The sequence below is a fragment of the Rhineura floridana genome, chromosome 7 (assembly GCF_030035675.1).
Source record: "Rhineura floridana isolate rRhiFlo1 chromosome 7, rRhiFlo1.hap2, whole genome shotgun sequence".
NCBI classification, from domain to species: Eukaryota; Metazoa; Chordata; class Lepidosauria; order Squamata; family Rhineuridae; genus Rhineura; species Rhineura floridana.
Genome location: NC_084486.1, coordinates 12,869,949 through 12,877,993, shown reverse-complemented (window position 1 = coordinate 12,877,993; position 8,045 = coordinate 12,869,949).

Genomic DNA, 8,045 nt, shown 5'->3' with positions numbered 1-8,045 from the left:
CTTCACAGGCATAGGGTAGCCACTTACACATCACCAAAAAAGAGGATACAGATCTGCATAAAATTTCCCTATATTAATTTATAAGTACCCATTCAAAATTAGTAATTTAAATAGAAATACAATATATCTCACAATAGTGGGGGAAGACTGTCATCAGTTAACCTCTGTGCCTGCTCAGTCTGATGTCCATGTGCCAATTGCTGACAGGCAACTTCAGGGTCTCTATCCCCTCTTGGATTTCTATCTTCAAACTGGACTTGGACTGGACAGCCCATCAAGCAGAGGATTGTCCTCTTAAAAGCAGAATATATGGTCACTTTATGCTGGGAACAAGCCAGTCCAGAGCACTGGACATGCTGGCACTGTATAATGTTGATGCAGGGAAGATGAAAACTGATATTATGGAATTATATTCTCCAAAAAAAAAAAAAGCAAATTAGACTAACCCAAAGTCCTTATCCTTCTAGTGTTCTGGTTGCCTCAACTTAAAAAGGATATTGTAGCTCTGTAAAAAGGGTAGCCAAAATGATCAAGGTTGAAGCAACTCTCCTATGAAAGGGAGAGTGAGATGAGCAAATGAGGACATGATAGAGGTATATGATTATGTCAGGTGCGGAGAAAGTGATTAGGGGGATTCATTCCCCCCTTCTCTCATAACACTAGAACTAGGAACCATCCAGTGAAGCTGAATGTTGGAAGATTCAGGACAAACAAAAGAAACAGTGCAAACTATGGCAACGGCCACCAGCTTGGATGGCTTGAAAACAAAATTAGACATATTAATGGTTAAGGCTGTCAATGGCTACTAGCCATGATGGCTATGATTTACCTCCACTTTCAGAGGCACTTTCAGTTGGCCACTGAGAACAGGATGCTGGACTAGATGGGCCTTTGGCCTGATTCGGAAGGACTCTTCTAATGTTCTAGCTGCCTGTTTATAAGAGGCCAGTTTGTGGAGGACAAATGCAACACCAAAGACAGGCAAGGATGCGGAAGAGCTGGTCATGGATACAGTTACAAAACTCCCTCTCTACTGAGATCAAACTGTCCCCCACAGATGGCAAATTTCAAGACCTATTTTTTCCAACAGACCTTTGTGACATAATTTATATTTGTATGATTAATTGTTGACTTACCTGCTGTACTATACTGTTTAGCTTCTTTTCAATATTGTACCTTTTCTATTAAGCACCCTGGGTTTTCATGAGAGGAAGGGTGGTATATACTGTAAGAAACAACTACAACAACAAACGGCGAGTGCATCTTTCTCCAACCTGGTTACATGCATTATGGTTTCTTCCTATTTTCAAGTATGAAAACAACTTCCTCCCAAGTGAATTCAGAGCTTTGAAAAGTTACTTTTTTGAACTACAACTCCCATCAGCCCAATCCAGTGGCCATGCTGGCTGGGGCTGATGGGAGTTGTAGTTCAAAAAAGTAACTTTTCCAAGCTCTGGATGAAACTGCTTATGTGGAAGAGCCAGGAAATGTAACGTTCCATCCAGACCCTTTGAATGTCAGTGTGCATAACTACTGAGTTCCCCTGCAGCTCCTGTCTTTTTCAGAGGGGCTTGCCGTTGAGAACTTTCCAGTGGGTTGTGTGTGACTCTTAGCTGTAAGAGGGTGGGTATTAGGATTCTACTTTCTGAGAGATGGCCCGAGATATTTCGGTGCCCAAGGCAAAAGGAGAAGAAAAGAAATCTGAATGGTCTTACGTTTCTGTAGAAATATAATAATAAACTAAATAATTGGCCATTTAGTAGAACCCCAAAATTTCTTGCCTGAGGCAGGCTGCCTTGTGCTGCTTCTTGATAGGGCTGGCCTTGAACATGCTTCTAACAGCTTTGGTGTACGCGCACACGCACATGCACTTGCCGCAAAAGAACCTATCCATTTTCAGCTCAAGATACATACAGGATCCAGTAAATAAGGATTCAGGGAAAAGAGATGGACTGCGGTTCAATTAATTTTAGCTTTGCATTGCTGGGGCTGTAGGGAATTCTAATCAATACAGAGAGCTTTCAGCTTGCTAAACATAAAGCACATTTCATACAAAGCTGAACATTTTTCTCCTTGTCATACAGAATTATCTTAATTATTGTTTCAGGGAAAAGCCTTACACAAAATCATCTAGTAGTCTCCCTCTCCCCCTCCCCCCACAAAAAAACCAGCTCAGAAATTCATCACAGCAATAATTTATGATCTCCCCCCTCCTATTTTCCCTCTCCTAACATCTTGGTCTTGTTTGATATGCTTGCCATTTCTTGCTGACAGGGAGGTCGATTAAATCACATTTATATTGTAAACGTATGCATTGCTTTTTACCCTAGGCGGCGGATGAAGAGATGCATGGCCCCATGGGAAAAAGAAGCCAATCCACTCTCATATTGCAGATTTCTGCCAGTTGGAAGAAATGAATGGTTTCCAGGGAGAGTTGGGAATTACTTGAGGATGCAAAATGTTATTGTAGAATCCTTTCGAGGAAGGTTCTCTTTCCTTCCCCAGCACCTCCCCTTATCCTTTCACCATTTCACATCCTTGGTTCGTGTCAGTTTCTAGGAAGGCACTTCACCAATATTCTTCAGGGAATCTATAAAAACCAGTCTTTTAACGTGGTCAGCAGAAAGTAACCAAAATTGGACTATTTGTAGGAGGTACTCCTGGGGGTAGGGGAGGAGAGAGGGAAGAGCCTCTCTCCAATATTGTGGAAGGTGCTGAGAGGAAGGTAACCACACGTGTGAATTCAAAGGGTTAAAAATGGGAAAGGTCATTGCCAGGGGCGATGGGGGAGGAGGAAATGAGCTGCAATACAATTAACCTAAAAGAACTAATTAGGAGACATTCAGTTTTATAAATTATGCATAGCTCTCACTTTGTGCTTTTTTTTCAAGTTTCCTCCCTCACATGGCTAATTAGGGAACATTAGAAAGTAGAAGGGAATGCTCACAGCAGAATGCTCACAATGCAGCAGAAGCCATACAACACAAACTCCTTTAAAACGTCCCTGGTCTACTCCCCACTCCTTATTTTCTTGCTCTCATATGCTGCTTCCAACATCAAGCTATTCAAAGGTCTCCTCTTGTCTAAGAATTGTACCCATTTTTTCTTGTTGCTCATGCCTAGTACCCTCACCCAGAATATGTATGTCTCCCTCCCCCGTACTGCCACTTTCAGAAACCTCAGACTCTGAGACTCAGGGAGTGTAGGAGCTAAACTGTGGTGCCCGACAGAGCAGGAGGTGGAGCCTAGTAGAATGTGCTACAAGCAGGGGATGATACCTAGTGGGTCAGAGGGAAGAGCTTGGCTGTGTCTGGTAACTTGGGATGGAGCCAGATAAACATATGAATGGAACTAATAGCAGATGCTTGTGACCCTGGCTTCTTCCCCAGATAATTTACATCTCCTGATGACCGTAGTCCTATTCATATCATCCTCCAGGTGTACAGTAAACTGGCCAGGCCCCACCCATTGTATGCCACGCCAAGCCCCTTCAATGTGTGCACTGACCAGAGATGTCTGCAAATGGATGACAGTGCATGAGCTGCTGGACGCATGTAGACATTCCACACAACAAAGTTTCCTACATAATCAGGAGTCCTGATCTTGCGGAGCACCTATGCACATTCATGCACTCATGCATAGCCACAAGCCCCCACCTTTGCAAATGCCATGCTTAATGTGTGCATGTTAGGGATGAGGTCAGCACAGAATGTGATGGGGGGGAGAAAGCACAGCCATGCTCCATTTCCCATGCATTTGCTCTAGACAAGGAGCAATACATGATCTGGGCTCCTGAGAAGGAGGCTAAAATGTCGAAACCAGATTAAATTCTGAGATCTGACAACTTTACCCTATTACTCCCATTCCTCTCTTCCTTCAGTTTCAGCTCAAAGCCCATCTCTTCTGTGAAACCCTTGCCTTAACCCCTTAATCCTCATCCCCAATTAAACAAAGCTTCATTACATGCAATTGTACTTTCTGACAATCACAACTTGTTAGACTAGCCTCTGTTGTCTTCCTTCCCTTTCACCATAGTGTATATTTAGCCTGAAAGCTCCTGAGGACATGGACTTGTATTTTGCTTATGTTACTCTGTAAAACAAAATAAACACTAATGGCTTCATTGTAACATCTTAATGAAAACATCTTCCATTATCTGGAAAAAATATCCACTAATACTTCCATCAGAAGAACTATTGCCTTGAGAAGCAGCTTGGAATGCATCACTGGGCTGGGCAGAAGGCAAAGGGGTTATTTAATATTTCCCACCAGCATTTTCAGAAAGACCTCAAACATCTCATAGTTCTGAAGTCAAGATGTGCTGCTACAAGAACACAATTCCATGTGGATATCTGCGTTTGGACCTGACAAGTAATGCCAAATCATTACAATAGTCCTGGAAAGACTGCCTCATATTCCATTCCCTTTGCCCCAACACAACAATGATAATGGAACAGGCCCAGTTCTACTCTATTCTCAGATCCCCTGATCTCCAAAGTTGTAGAAGAACAATGCTGACATTAATCAAAAATACATTGCTAGATGGGGTCATAATCCACTCAAAGGAGTAGGTGCAAAACTTGGAGACACTCCTGGATACAAGTGGCCTCTATGGAATCTGAGTGCCCTCTACCAGCATTCACTGGTGGCCCAGTTGTGACCCTCTCTGGATGGGAATAGCCTGGCTTCAGTGGTTTTTATGCTCTAGCATCTTCTAGGTTAGACTACTACAGTGTATTGTACATTGGGGTGCCTTTGAAGATGGTGCAGAAACTGCTCAGGGAGACCTTGAGATGAGATATGAAATTGAGGAAGCATCCAAACTAGGAAATGTGGTAGTAATGGGTGACTTCAACTACCCAGACATAGACTGGCCGCATATGTGTTCCAGTCATGACAAAGAAGCAAAATTTCTAGATATTCTAAATGACTATTCCCTAGACCAGTTGGTCATGGAACCGACCAGAGGGATGGCAACCCTGGACTTAATCCTCAGTGGGGACTGGGACCTGGTGCGAGATGTAAGTGTTGTTGAACCAATTGGGAGCAGTGACCATAGTGCTATTAAATTAAACATACATGTAAATGGCCAATTGCCAAGAAAATCCAACACGGTCACATTTGACTTCAAAAGAGGAAACTTCACAAAAATGAGGGGATTGGTAAAAAGAAAGCTGAAAAACAAAGTCCAGAGGGTCACATCACTCGAAAATGCTTGGAAGTTGTTTAAAAACACTATATTAGAAGCTCAACTGGAGTGCATACCGCAGAACAGAAAAGGTACCGCCAGGGCCAAGAAGATGCCAGTATGGTTAACGAGCAAAGTCAAGGAAGCTCTCAGAGGCAAAAAGTCTTCCTTCAGAAAATGGAAGTCTTGTCCGAATGAAGAAAATAAAAAAGAACACAAACTCTGGCAAAAGAAATACAAGAAGACAATAAGGGATGCTAAAAAAGAATTTGAGGAGCACATTGCTAAGAACATAAAAACCAACAACAAAAAATTCTATAAATACATTCAAAGCAGGAGACCATCTAGGGAGGCGATTGGACCCTTGGATGATAAGGGAGTCAAAGGTGTACTAAAGAACGATAAGGAGATTGCAGAGAAGCTAAATGAATTCTTTGTATCTGTCTTCACAGTGGAAGATATAGGGCAGATCCTTGAACCTGAACTAACATTTGCAGGAAGGGATTCTGAGGAACTGAGACAAATAGTGGTAATGAGAGAGGAAGTTCTAGGCTTAATGGACAATATAAAAACTGACAAATCACCGGGCTCGGATGGCATCCACCCGAGAGTTCTCAAAGAACTCAAATGTGAAATTGCTGATCTGCTAACTAAAATATGTAACTCGGGTCCTCCTCCGTGCCTGAGGACTGGAAAGTGGCAAATGTAACACCAATATTCAAAAAGGGATCCAGAGGGAATCCCGGAAATTACAGGCCAGTTAGCTTAACTTCTGTCCCTGGAAAACTGGTAGAAAGTATTATTAAAGCTAGATTAATTTAGCACATAGAAGAACAAGCCTTGCTGAAGCAGAGCCAGCATGGCTTCTGCAAGGGAAAGTCCTGTCTCAGTAACCTATGAGAATTCTTTGAGAGTGTCAAGAAGCATATAGATAGAGGTGATCCAGTGGACATAGTGTACTTAGACTTTCAAAAAGCTTTTGACAAGGTACCTCACCAAAGACTTCTGAGGAAGCTTAGCAGTCATGGAATAAGAGAAGAGGTCCTCTTGTGGATAAGGAATTGGTTAAGAAGCAGAAAGCAGAGAGTAGGAATAAATGGACAGTTCTCCCAATGGAGGGCTGTAGAAAGTGGAGTCCCTCAAGGATGGTATTGGGACATGTACTTTTCAACTTGTTCATTAATGACCTAGAATTAGGAGTGAGCAGTCAAGTGGCCAAGTTTGCTGACGACACTAAATTGTTCAGGGTTGTTAAAACAAAAAGAGATTGCGAAGAGCTCCAAAAAGACCTCTCCAAACTGAGTGAATGGGCAGAAAAATGGCAAATGCAATTCAATATAAACAAGTGTAAAATTATGCATATTGGAGCAAAAAATCTTCATTTCACATATACGCTCATGGGGTCTGAACTGGCGGCGACCGACCAGGAGAGAGACCTCGGGGTTGTAGTGGACAGCACGATGAAAATGTCGACCCAGTGTGCGGCAGCTGTGAAAAAGGCAAATTCCATGCTAGCGATAATTAGGAAAGGTATTGAAAATAAAACAGCAGATATCATAATGCCGTTGTATAAATCTATGGTGCGGCCGCATTTGGAATACTGTGTACAGTTCTGGTCGCCTCATCTCAAAAAGGATATTCTAGAGTTGGAAAAGGTTCAGAAGAGGGCAACCAGAATGATCAAGGGGATGGAGCGACTCCCTTACGAGGAAAGGTTGCAGCATTTGGGGCTTTTTAGTTTAGAGAAAAGACAGGTCAGAGGAGACATGATAGAAGTGTATAAAATTATGCATGGCATTGAGAAAGTGGATAGAGAAAAGTTTTTCTCCCTCTCTCATAATACTAGAACTCGTGGACATTCAAAGAAGCTGAATGTTGGAAGATTCAGGACAGACAAAAGGAAGTACTTCTTTACTCAGCGCATAGTTAAACTATGGAATTTGCTCCCACAAGATGCAGTAATGGCCACCAGCTTGGACGGCTTTAAAAGAAGATTAGACAAATTCATGGAGGACAGGGCTATCAATGGCTACTAGCCATGATGGCTGTGCTCTGCCACGCTAGTCAGGGGCAGCATGCTTCTGAAAACCAGTTGCCGGAAGCCTCAGGAGGGGAGAGTGTTCTTGCACTCGGGTCCTCCTTGCGGGCTTGCCCCGGGCACCTGGTTAGCCACTGTGAGAACAGGATGCTGGACTAGATGGGCCACTGGCCTGATCCAGCAGGCTCTTCTTATGTTCTTATGTAGTTAGAGTGGAATGCGATAGCCAGACTACTGACCAGGACTAGACGGTCTGAAAATATAACTCCAGTTCTGTCCACTCAAACTGGCTGTGGCTTAATTACTGAGCCAACCAAGTCTCAGGACTCCTATACCTTAAGGACTGCCTTTCCACATACGAACCTACTCCAACTCTGAGATCAACATCTGATGCCCTTCTCTGTGTGCTGCTTCCAAGAGATGAAGGGTAGGAATGATAGAATGAGCCTTTTCTGTGGTGCCCCCACCAATTGTGGAATGCTCTCTCTAGGGAGGCTCATTTACTACGGCCTTCCAACACCAGGCAAAGATGTTTTTATTCTCCCATGCATTTGATCAGTGCTAGTGGCCTGGCTTTTGGTTGATTATTTTTGGTGTTCACCTTATTTGCCTTGGGTGACTATTTTATGCTGCTGGGTGATTTTTGTGGATGCACACTTTTAATAAACTTCTTTCATTTTAATAGATTCCCATTGTATACTGTAAGTTATCCCTATAAATTGCTTCAAGACGCCTTTCGTGTGAAGCAATACATAAACCAAATAAATCTAAATCTGCTGGTGTCTCTCCCTCTCCCATAATGCTTAGGAACACCTCCCT